Source organism: Protopterus annectens, chromosome 4.part0 (genome assembly GCF_019279795.1).
Source record: "Protopterus annectens isolate FY-2018-M chromosome 4.part0, PAN1.0, whole genome shotgun sequence".
Taxonomy (NCBI): domain Eukaryota; kingdom Metazoa; phylum Chordata; order Ceratodontiformes; family Protopteridae; genus Protopterus; species Protopterus annectens.
Genome location: NC_056733.1, coordinates 1,976,437,303 through 1,976,450,523, shown reverse-complemented (window position 1 = coordinate 1,976,450,523; position 13,221 = coordinate 1,976,437,303). Strand labels below are relative to the sequence as shown.

The window sequence follows — 13,221 nt, the reverse complement described above, 5'->3', positions numbered from 1 at the left end:
ATTTGCCTTACTGGGTGTGTGCTTAACAGAGCTTGGGAAAATTTAAGAAGAAAAACCTTGAACCACTCTTAATCGCTGTCTGAATGATTTCCCCACTTGGCTAGCCCTCTTCACAGTGATGGGAAACACGTGGCTAGTTAACGCGCCTCCCCACGTGAGAAGGGGTCAGGTTAGTCTGAAATCTGCTTGCATCATCCATCTGATCCTCCTGGGAATACAGATTAACTCCCAGTCTACCCCTCCTCTTTCCACTCAGCTGGTCAGTATGTATGTTCTGTAATATGTTCTAGATATCATAGTTAAAGCAATGTCATAGTTAAATCAATGCTTAAGATTGTTACTGTATTGGCTTCTAGCTGTCTATATAATTGTAACTTTATGTCCGTATTTTTTAGGTATTGCCTTCTAGCTATCTATGTAACTGTAACTATATTTCTATATTTTATTGTAATCTACAACATGTTTAATTTGATGTGGAGCTTTTCTCCCCAGGCCTTCACTGAAAATGGGCTCACCTAGGCCTAGTGGACCTTCCCGATAAACAAATGCAATAAATAAAAGTAGAAGGTCATTTTGTAACTCCTACGTTATTTGTCATTAGGGCAGACCAAGTAAGAGCAAGCGCTGTTTTAAATGGGTGCCAGGGATCATTGTTTGGTTATGTGACTTACTATGAACCATGCACTGTACAAGCAGAGACTGAGGAAGTCAAGCCCATGACTTTGGGTCTATATTATATTGTTGACAGGTGAAAATGTCGACTCTGACTTGTTTGACATCAAAATGTCGAACTGCAAAATTAACGAACGGCCAAATCACTGATTTCTTTCCAACGGAAAGAAATCGGTTGGCCAAACACCAACGCCACACAAAAACAAATGCATTTAAGTGGGGGGGGCTTTGCCCCCCACACCCCCCTAACTAAATACTCTAACTCCGACACCATACTACAGTCAGGGAAAGGGCAGGTGTAGGAGAACAGCCAACCGATTTCTTTCCATTGGAAAGAAATTGATGATTTGGCCATTCACTAATTTTGTAGTTCGACATTTTGGTGTCGAACAAGTCAGAGTCAACATTTTCACCTGTCGACAATATGATATAGACCCCCAGGAATTTGATGTGAAGCTAATCAAAACTAGCAGTCATTAATCTTCAAAATCATCCAGTTGTAGGTGTTTGTCACTTCTTCCTTAAATGCGGCTGATGCAAGTGTCACATAATGACAGACTAGGCTTTAACTCCTAGATTCACTTTTATAGGAAGTGAAACTACTTACAGAAATATTTTTCAGTTCTGGAACACTGTGACTAACTTCCAGCAAGTCGCCGAGCAGAAATGCTAGCAAATCTTTGTATTCCTCTCTTACCTTTCTAAGTTATCCATGTATGCATATTTGTATGCTATTATATTATCTGATTTTTACTGACATGGTTAGAAACATTCTCAACTTCTGCCACTACTGCAGTGGTATTCTAGCGTGTTTTCATGATTTGGTGAAGGCAGAATTAAAATACTAATTTGTTTCTTCTTTTCTACCATTTAACTAACTTGCTGTATGGGAAAGGTTAGTTTGTTTTTGCTTTCTTGCATTTTGTTTTACTTTACCACCTTTTTTTGTGTATTGTGATTCGGTTTTTTTATACTGTTTTACTTCTGTTCTGCTTTTAATTGCTTATATAAACTTATAAAGAGACCACAGCTGTGTCTCTTGTGAGTCGCACAGAAATTAGAACAGGTCAATTAAGGTCACATAGCTGTGAACTGAGGATGGAGCTAGGAACCAAACCTTCTATTTAAGGGGTATAATAAAACATTTCAAGGCTTTACTGGAAAGCTCACCCAGACTCTGCCACAACTAGCTGTGAGGGAAAGGTTAGTTTGTTTTTGTTTTCTTGTATTTTGCATTACTTTACTGCCTTCTTCTCTTTTGTATATTGTGATTTGTTTTCTTTACACTGTTTTACTTGTATTCTACTTTCAATTGCATATTTAAACTAGTAATGAGACCACAGCTGTGTCTCTTGTGAGCCACACAGAAATTCATTTTTCTCACCCTGGCATTGTTGTGTTTTTAAACTCAGCTGTCTTTCTAGTTGCCTGACTCTTATGTTAATCTGACCACATATCTCCTTCCCTCTCTCCTTTTATTGGCTGTTGTGAGTATACACAAGATTTTCACTTTGTGAAATCACCCCCCCCCCCCATTCAATGTTTAAATGTATTGGCTATCCCGCTGTTTTCTGTAGAAACAGAATACAAAGAGACCACCCCTTCCAATCTATCTTGCTCTTTTACAGTTAGTGGCTCTTAGATAGCTAAAGCTTACTTACCTCCCCCCGAATATATAACTGCTTAGTGAACACTGCAGCTCTTAGGATATTAACCAATTTTCTACCTTATCTTTAAAATCTGCAGCATCCACTCCAAGACCACTAATTATTGGAGAGCCCACATTGTGCCTCTCAGTAGTCATCTTGGGATTAGTGCTTCTCTCTTGCTCCTGAAGAGAGAAGGAACACAGGGATATTGTTTCCTGGAGACTGCTGATCACCAGAAAGCCTATTAACTGCTTCATAGGTGCCAGTTTGGAATTTGTGCTTATATTTTGCTCCTCATGAGAGAAGAAGAGTGCATTGTTTCCTGACTGATTTTGGTTGGGCAGTGAGTGGCTCTTGATGTTTCTGATTGGTCTGTATGCTGTTCAAGGCATCTACCAGGAAAAGGCTACAACAAGCCTACAGACACTTGCATCATCTGTGACAAGATTGTGGATCACAAATAGGCTGCATTCTGTTTCTTATCTTGGGATTGGTGTTAATGTTTTGCTTCTGGTGAGAGAAGAAGCAAACGAGCATTGTATCCCAGCAGAGTGAAGCTGTGGTGAGACCAGCACTGGTAGTAGCTAGGCAATAGCCATTTACGTGACTTCCCTCTTTTTGTCATTATTGACAAGCTAATTCTTTCTTTTTAGTAACTACTGTTTGATCCGTCCATAATTCATCAGGGTCTACTTATTAGTTTCCCTTCAAATGTTTGGCAGTGCCCTATATACACACAGACATCTTGAGTCATATTTTTCTGTAAAAGCCCAATTGCAGTTTCACCAATACCTAGTTGCACACAGGACAACTAGTTTGCAGTGACAAGCACTGCCCCCAGAGTTGCAAACTGGATACTGCAGACGTTGCTTTATATTCTCACTTCAAATGCGTAATCAATAAAAAGGGTCTGTTGCCAGGTATGAACTTTCCTACTATTTCCATTATCAGCTTGGTGGATATGGGCACCCTGAGGAAATGTAGAAATTGTCTCATGTTTACTGACAACCAGTTAATTCTCAAACAAACTAATATAGTATGTGAGAGATGTATTTACCCAATGTCATTGAAGGAGAAGCTCTCACCTAAAAGCACTCCTAAGGTCAATAAGGTTGTCAGTAGTACACACGCTGCACCCATCACACACACACACACACACACACACACACACACACACACACACACACGTAAGTGTAACCTTCCCAAACCCTAAAGACCTCCTAGATGAACTACACATAACAAATACCCTCAGCAGCCCCAAATGCACTGTTTAAAAACAACACCCACATCAACAATTACAGCCACATCTCATGATGCCACTACTTCTAAACCCTTAAGGCAAGCCACCACACAGTCCAGCATCCTAGTCATTGGCGACTCTGTTGTGAGACACACTGATGGCCCTGTTACCAAGCTGAGTAAGGAGAAAGTTAGGTCATTTGCTTATCAGGGGCTAGGATCCATCACATTACACACACACACTCAAGTCATTGGACCACAAGTACCAGTATGACTCTGTCATAGTCCATGTGGGTGCAAATGACCTGAGACATGAGACATCATGCTGCTCTTGGAATATGTGTCCCAAGCTGGTATGAGCTTTGCATTGAGCAGCATTCTACTTTCTCCAAAGATTATGCCACATTACGAACAAAAGATGATTGACTTTAATAATTGGCTTAGTTTCTGGTGTCATTCTAAGGGGGTGCAATATTTGTCAGCATGGAAGGAGATGATCAACAGACCATGCTGCCAGGGATGGTCTGCATCTCTTCCCTCTAAGCTTTTAAATATTGGCTAAAACATTGTCTTCCCCCATACTGCCTTTTTTAGGGAATGCAAACTAAAAGTACTTCTGACTTGGCAAATCATAACCAAGAAAATCTAAAGGTATTACTGCACAGTGCTAGGTGTCTAAACAAAAAACTCCACTCCCTTGAAGCACTTTTCACCCTAGAGAATGCTGATGTCTGTGCGGTTATTGAGACATGGTTTAAAGCCAAGGAGAGCATACCGACAGTGCAAGGTTATAATGCCTTCCACACTTTTAGACCAGCTACTACAGAGACAGGGACTAAAGGGGGAGGTGAATTGATTTACATCAGAAATATACTTAAAGGCTGGTCAAACAGGACAGTGCACTTGAGCTTCTCCATGTTCAAGTCACCATAGGAAAAATCCAGTACCGCTTTCTTGCAAGTTTTAGGTGCCCACTATGACCCAGGAAACCATGTATTTAAACTTATTGGAAACACTCACCATCCAACCCAATAACGTATTCATGGGCTACTTTAATTACCTCACTATAGACTAGGAATCCTATATGACAGTAAATGTACAGGCACGGAGATTTCTGGATTTTGTAAACACAAACTTCCTGGACCAGATTATCAGTACACCAACCAGGCCTGCAACCATACTGGGTCTGGTCCTCACTAATATGGGCGAGTGCTGCACACTCCCTAATGTAATGTCTTGTATGGTAAGATGAGACCACAAAATGGTCTCCTTTGAAGTAAAAAAATAAAACCTGGAAACCCAGCTAACCCTGGAATATTCAGAAACACTGCTTAACCTGCTGTTAATTGATAACTGAGCAAACGTTCAAGTCCTCGTAAACCCTGAAAACATTGCTGCTTATAAGAACTGTACACAGACACCCTAAGCAAGTTAATAGCTGCATAATGGCAGCTGTACCCACCAGGAAGAAGTGCAGAACTAACTAAAAAAAAACGAAGACACCCTGGTTGAATCACAAAATCAATAAGCTGTATAACAGAAAGAAGAATATAATGGCAAAAATTAGGCGGTGCAGCACCCGGCAGGATAAAAGCACTCTCGTCAAACTAAACAAACAACTCAGGGGACAAATAAAGTCTACCAAGGCCAAATGTGAGGTAAATTTGGCCTTCCAGGCCAAGGACAACCACAAGGCATATTTTAGCTATGTCCGCAACCCCAAAGGAAGTACACAGTTGTGTACAGATCTCATTGTAAATAGAGCCACCAGTACTTTGCCAGAAGGTATAGAAAACCTACTGGCTGACAAGTTCAGCTTCAACTTTACCCCTCTCATCCCCTCAACCTTCCCTCAGAAAATACCATCAAATATAACTCCCCTGTTGTCACTAGGGAACACATCCTTGATGCTCTCATTAAGGCCAAGAACACTGCATCAGTGGGCTCAGGCAGTATCCCAGGATGCCTTCTAAATAGCTTGAAACATGACCTATCAAGCCATCTGGGATTGCTGTTTAATTGTAGCCTCCAAACAGATTTTGTGCCTCAAAAATGGAGAACAACAACAGTTATCAGTCTGCACAAAGGTGGGCCATATACAGATCCTGGAAACTACAGACCCATAAGTCTCACTAGTCTCATATGCAAAGCCATGGAAAGAATAATCATGGAAATAATCAGTACTGACACAGTAAACCTCCAGACACTGTACCCAGCCCAATTTGGTTTAGTCAAGGGCTAGTCATGCCTGCTCAACCTGTTGGACTTCTTTGAAAAGGTCATCAAAGCAGTGGATGAGGGCAAAATGGTACACGCTGCCTATCTTGACCTAGCAAAGGCATTTGACATAATACCCCACTCGGGCATTGTTGACAAACTCAGGAGGTTAAGAACAAACCCTTATGTCACCTGGTGGCTCACAAACAGGACCCAGAAAGTTAGAATTGGAGAGGCCACCTCTACAAAAAGGGCAGTCACAAGCAGAGTCCCCTCAGAGATCGGACCTGGCACTGCTCCTTTTTGGCATTTACTTCTCTGAAGTCAAAGCCAATGTCAGAAGCCTTTGGCTGACTAAATTTGCAGATGATTGCAAATTAAGAGCTCTCATTGAATCCCACACTGACACAGACAATCAAATGGTGTCAGAGCCATGAAATGCCAAGAAATGCATAATAGTATCCTTTGAGAAGTCATCCTCCCTTGGTAACTGCCGTATTGACAACACATCCCTAAGAGTTGATCCAGTAGTCGGGGACTTGGGGACACACAGACAGGAATCTAGTCTTTGACCATCATGTTTCTGCAGTAGTGAGGAAATCATTCTGTTTTGCACAGCTTATAAACAAAAGTATGGCATCTAGGTCCTAGAAAGTCATTGTCCCACTGTATTTGGCATTCATCAGACCTGTCATTGAATACAGTGCCCATATCCAACAATTGGAATGTCCACAGAGGTTCCTCACTAAAAGAATACAAAGCATAAGTAAAATGTCCTATGCAGACAGCCTCAAGGCCCTATACCTGTATTCTGTCTCTTACAGGCTGTTGAGGGATGATCTATGCCTGGCATATAAGGCATTCTCGGACCCCACTCTGATGGATCTCCTGCATATCTGCAAAACAAACAGCATCAGAATTACCCATTCTAAAGACTTACACCTTGCATGTGATAGAATTAGGACCTGCTGGAGAAACAGGTATGTATCCCAGAGACTACTCCGTCTCTAGAACAGGTTCTACATCCATGTGAAGCAGAGTTCCTCCCTAATCCAGTTCAAGGGATCACTTCTGTGGCTCTGCTCGACAGTGGCACAGGAAAATAATTTTCTTGGGTGGCGAAAGCCAGGGTACCTTTGGCTAGGCTTATATAGACCCTAGGGCCAATAGCCTAGTACCTACCTAAGTGTAACTTGGACAGTTGGATGGGGAACAGGAAATACGTCCCTGTTCATTCAAAACACAGATGTCTACATTCTCCAGACTGAGGAGAGCTTGAGAGTTGTGGAGGGTTGTGGAGCACCTTAAGGTTGGTTGGAGACTTTTTCACAATTTCACATATTAAGTGCAGTTGATAACTTGCAATTATTTGTATTGCAGGAAACCAGTACACCTAAACTGTAGTTGTGACCACAGCTGAAGCTTTTGCAGGTGGTAACTGACAGCCTATATATAGATTGTTCCTCGTTGCACAACTTACTCATGAACAGGTACTTCCTGGTGCAAAGAAAATGAATGTGCAGTGTCAATATCCATGAACTGCCTTGGTCCACAGTGTTACTATATTATATGCATGTACTGCCCAGATGCATAGTAATGTGCATATACTGCCTGGATACACATCATCACTGTATGCAGCTACTTACTAGTATGCAACATTATTCTAAGCATATACTTCCTGGGTATACAACATTATTAATAGCATATACTCCCTGGGTAGACTTCATTATTGTGTGTGCGCTCTACCTGGTTATACAACAATTCTGTATTCTTGTACTGAAATGGTACACAGCAGCTCTATATGTTTCTCCTGACAGGTGCACAACAGCTCTATATCCATGTACTGATTGGGTTCACAGCAGTACTACATGCGTGTACTGTCATGGTACACAGTGTTACTTTATGCTTGTACTGTCTGGGTACATCGCATTTCTATGTGCATGAACTGTCCTGGTTCTCGTTACTGAATGCATACACTGCCTGGGTTCACAGTATTACTGTATGTATGTGCTGCCAGGATACACAACATTATTATGTCTAATCACTACCTGGGTGCACATTACTACATGCATTCACTGCTTCAGTACATAATGATACTCTGTGCATACACTACCTGGGAATATAATATTACTGTATGATGTACTGCTTGGATGCACAACCTTCCTGTATGCAGATATTGTGGAAGTACATAAAACCTGCATGTATATACTATATGAGTGTGCAACCTTACTGTATGCATGTACAGCCAAGATACTCAATATTGCTATATATAGGTACTGTCTTGGTATACAGAAAATTATTTTGCACAGTAACCATTTCCACATATTGCTTGAGTACACGACATGACTATATTAATACACTGCTGGGGTGCACAATATTAGTATAGGCATGTCCTTCTCTGGTACATATTTCTTTAGCTTGTACTGCCTGGATATATAACATTGCAATATGCATAGAGTCCCTGGATAGACAACATGTCTGTATGCATGTACTAGCTGGTTACACAGAAAATGATTGTATGGCTTCAGTATCCTGCTTCCTATATTCACAACTTTGCTGTATACATGTGTGCACAGTCTGTCTGTAACAGCACTGCTATATACATTCATTGTCAACTGCACAATGTTGCTAAATGACTAACCGTGGTACGCAGCATTACTATATACATAGCAGTACTTTATGCGTTATTGTGTCCGATAGTACTTTGAGCCTTCTATCCACTTGGATTAAAAACCTACACAGACCCTCAACAGGCACAAGATGAACTGGATAAAAGAAAAGATGATTTGAGGGTAGGAGAAGGTGACAAGGAAACAGGCAGCTAGTTAACAAATATAGAAGGTAAACTATGGGCACTTCAAGGGTGAGATTTTTTGTGAAACCCTTCCTGCTTTCCAAATAAAAAAAGTATGGATACAAACAAAGGAGAAGAAACAGTTTAAAACATGAAAATGGGAGGTTCTATAAAAACCATGCATTAGGAACATTGATTGAGGACTGTACTTTAAAAAATATAGATTTTTATATGGAAAAGGAGGTGATGTACTCAGAATGTGAGCTGCGTTCTGAATGATGCCTTAAACATTGACATCAGTATGCACCAGATATAACATAACTGTTTGATTAATATAAATGTAATAGTACAAGTATTGTACCTCAAATTTTACTTAAAAATGAAAGGTCTGATGTTGTCAATTTATATTTTATCCTCAAAATATGGGTTTGGTTCTGATCCCTTGGTTCCAAGTCGGCCGTTGCAGTAGCTCATAGCAATCAAAAAGCTCTTGAGCTATCTACCGTACCCACAATGCATCTCTCCCAATCACCTCCGTTCTCGTTTGCCACTTCGCGAAGATGTGGTCCTTCCAGATAGCTCTTGGGGCAGTTAAGTGAAAGTTATAGTTTTATTTATTCCATTTGTATAGTTATATTCTTAAATTTCAAAACTTTTTTGGTTAATTGTTCCCTTTTTTCTTCTGTACCCTACTGTAGTAATGCTTTTCCCTTCTGTTCTTTCCACTGTACTGCAGTACTTCTCAACTACTGTTGTTAGTATTATTTTTTTCTTACTTTACAGTGTAATTCTATTACCATCGCTGGTATATTCTGTCAAAAAAAAAGGCAGTTTCTGTGTTTATTTTTTGTCTAGTTTTTTTTTTTTTTCAAGCTGTTGTTTCATTATGGCAGATAAATCTGATAAGCCGTCTGGCTTTAAGAAGTGTTCAAAGTGTAGACATAAAATTGCCCTGAGTGACTCTCAATCTTTGTTTATTGCTTGGGTCCCCTTCACTTGCAAGAAGATTGTGACAGATGTCAAGCATTCAATCACAGGGCCCTTGTTGAACGTAGAAGTAAGCTGATGCTCAGATATGTTGCCTTTCTCCTTTGGGGAGGCCATTTCTGGCTCGGACAAAAAACACAAAAAGAAAGACTCTTCTAAATCTGGACAGTCAAACTCAGCTTCTTCTCTGTCTTCCAGAAGCTTGAACAAGGGAAGGAAAAAAACCTTCTGCTTTGAAGATATCAACGGAGCCGTCACCTAAAGTTGCTAAACTGTTGGATGCTAAGAGTCTTTTGGATCCAACAACTTCCAGGACTCCTCCTTTGGATGCGACCACTGATCTGAGTCTCTCAGCACCCAAAGATAGATTGGATCCATTGTTGTTGGATCCTATGGTAAGCCCTTTCAATCCATAAAGGTCTTACCTTGGACTCTGTACTCCCCTACTGACAACCCATTGCCATCCAGAGTTCCTTCTCCTTTCATAGAGAGACCGAAGTCACAATCAGCATCGTCAGCTCATTCAACTAGAAGTCTTACAGAAGATAACATGGAGAGGATGGTCAAGAAGATTCTCTGGGCACAAGGTATTATAAGGGTCCCCCCGGCTCCTGTCTCTGAAGGTCAGGAGTTCCGAATTTCATCATCTTCTCAATCATGTTTCTCCTCTGACTTCCCTTGAAGTTTCAGAGTCTTTGGATCCAGTTCATCTGGTGTTGTCTGCATCGGATCCAAGGATCTTTTCTTCCTTGGTTCAGACCTTCCCTCTGAGTTCCTTAGCACAGTCTGGGCCGGGGAGCTCACGGGTCATAGCAGCCTGGTCAGGTCTGAAATAGTGGGTTTGATTTCAAAGTTTTCAGAGCCGTCCCCTTGTCTTGGAGCCTCGGCTCGGATAAGCCTGGCCCTGACTTCAGCTTTGAGAGTGCTGTCATCTGAGTTTGAAGGGGTCAGGATCTGAGGGCATGACCTATCGGATCAGGGGTCCCTCCCTTCTTAGTGGCAGTCAGCTTTTGAGGCCCTGGAGAGGGCCATGTCTGCCTCAGCAGTACAAGTAGTATCTACTCCATCGGATCTGCTGCCTTCTGCCTTGTAGACCTCATGTCCAGTATCTCAACCAGACCTTCCACAGGGACAGTGGGTTCAGAAGCCCCAGGCTACCCACAAGGGTTCCCCCACCTCTTCTGATACTTCCCCTAAGGAAGTGTAAGAGGAAGCACCTAGACTTCACTGTGGAGCTCATCACCGAAGATGGTGACCTCAGTGAAGGTGAGGGATCCCCACAGTCACCTCCAGATGATGTTTCCTTCAGGGACATCCTAGAGATCTTGAAACAGAGATGTGACTGGAAGGCCAACAATCCTTCATCAGAGGAGTCAGCATACCTGGCAGCTTTTGGATCCTGTCCGTCTATCTCCTGGGTGACCCCACCTGCCCATCAGCTCATTGAGTTGATTTCTTGGCGGTTGTGGGAGACTCCAGATTCCATTGAACCCACTCCTCAGAGAATAAACAGAATAATGGCACTGGAAGACAAAAACATTTTGGTCAGATGGTATCCCAGTAGATGCCATGGTAGTGGTGGCAGCCATGAAAAAAGAACTTGCTGAAGAAAGTTCTACTATTCATCCTCCTAATAGGGATTCTAGGATGATGGATAGATATGTGAAGCATGTCTTTTCTTCAGCGACCTTCGCCTTGAGGTCCCTGAATTATCTTTCCCATTTTACCAGATTGCAGAGGGATATGATCAAGGAGTTATCAGATACCCTCTCAGTAGCTGTGTCTGAAGGGGGTACAGGATTTGGTCACCTCTCAGTTGGCCACCCTACATGCTATTGCAAACTCCTCCATGAGGCTCATCTTACATGTAGCCGAAGGGGCCAGCAGACCTGCTTGTTCGGGCACCTCTATGAGCAGTCATGCCTGGATGCACTTGTGCGACTTTGCAGAGCCCTTTAAGTCTTCATTCATCAATTCTCCATTTTATGGCACTGCCCTATTTGGCCCAAAAAATCAGAGATACACTGTCCAGGTGTGTGAATGATGGGAAGACCTTTTCTGCCCCGGGCAGAACGTTTTTCTACTCCTCAGAGAGCATGCTCAAAAAATCAGAGAACCAGTTGAAAGATGTGGTTCAAAAAAATCACAAGGGTCTTTTCCACACTCACGTGAAGAAAGTTCTCCTAGGAGCAGAGGGGGGAAAATGATGGAAGACGCCACCCTCGCAACAGAGAAGTTCAGCATCATCAAGGGTCCAGAGATGCATTCTTTGGGAAGCATTTCAGCACTCCTGAAAGGAGGCCTGATTGCTCTTCTCTGGAGGCAATCTGAGGTTGACTGTCCCTGCACCTGAGAGCCTGGCTAGACATAACAAACAACATGTGGGTGCCGAGGATCATATCCAGAGGATACTTTATACCCTTTTCCCGTACACCACCCCAAAGAAAAAAACTCCCTGATGTTCCACCTATTCAGAGGGAGCATGCAGCCATCCAGATACAAAGGCTGGTAGACTAAAGAGTCATCCAAAAGTCCCCCAGACCAGAAAGGATCCGGTACTTACTCAGAGTTTTTTTGGTACCAAAAATGACAGGGGACTGCTGGCCAATTTTGGATCTCAGCAGATTGAACAAGTCAGGTCTGCGCAGCAAGTTCTGGATGGTCACGGTTCAGTCCATTCTTGGAAAAGAACAATTGGATGTGCTCAGTAGACCTTCAGGATGTGTGCCACCATATAAAGATGGACAGGTGCTCCAAAAGTCATTTAGACTTCTGGCTGGGAGCCAGTCACTATCAATTCAGGGTACTGCCATTTGGCCTCAAAGTAGCTCCCAAAGTGTTCACCAAATGTATGGCAGTAGGTGGCAGCTCATTTGAGACAAGGATTCCTTGTGTTTCCATACTCGACGACTGGCTCATCTCTGCCCCGACCAAGCATCTACTTCTAGAAGCAAGTGACATGGTTATCCGAACATGTTCTTTGTTCGGGATTACAATAAACTATGCAAAATAACATTTAGACCCCTCTCAAGATTTAGATTTCATAGGAGCAAACATGAACATAGTCAAGATGGTAGCACATCTCCCATCATCAAGAGTGATATTAAGAGATCAGGTTAGAAACTTTCTACACAATTCAAGGATATCTGCTCAAATGGTACTTCAAGCCTTAGGTTCTATGGCAGCTGCAATAATACTAGTTCTGCTAGCAAGATTCCACATGAGAATCTTGCAGTGGCTGCTTGCATTACAGTGGTCAATCCTGTGCCAACCCATGTCAGCCCTGATAAGAATCAGGAACATTTGCAAGAAGAATCTTTTCATGGTGGATTTAATCATATCAACTGATACAAGATCGTCGTTTTGTTCCCATTCACCGTGAGGCCGCAGTGACCATGGACACCTCCAAGATAGGGTGGGTGGGGGCATTATCTGGGAAAAACAGTCTAAGTCACCCAGTCTACAGAAGAGGCCAATTTCTATATGAATGTCCTAGAGATGAGAGCGGTGAATGTGTTTTTGACTTTTTGAGTCCCTTATAGGATTAATTTTTCTGTCCTTTCTAGATGATTGCCTTTTTCTTCCTCCCTTTACCAAAAGTTTAAAGCTTTAATAGTTTAAAATTAATAGCTTCTTTATGTCCGTCTGTTGCGCCTTTCACTA

General features: G+C 42.1%; 1 protein-coding gene across 3 annotated transcripts in view; it reads left to right on the top strand.

Moving 5' to 3' along the window:
- Positions 1 to 13,221, top strand: part of TBC1D9B (TBC1 domain family member 9B) — a 2,477,681-nt gene that overhangs the window by 1,051,386 nt on the left and 1,413,074 nt on the right. The gene's annotated exons all lie outside the window — the stretch shown is intronic.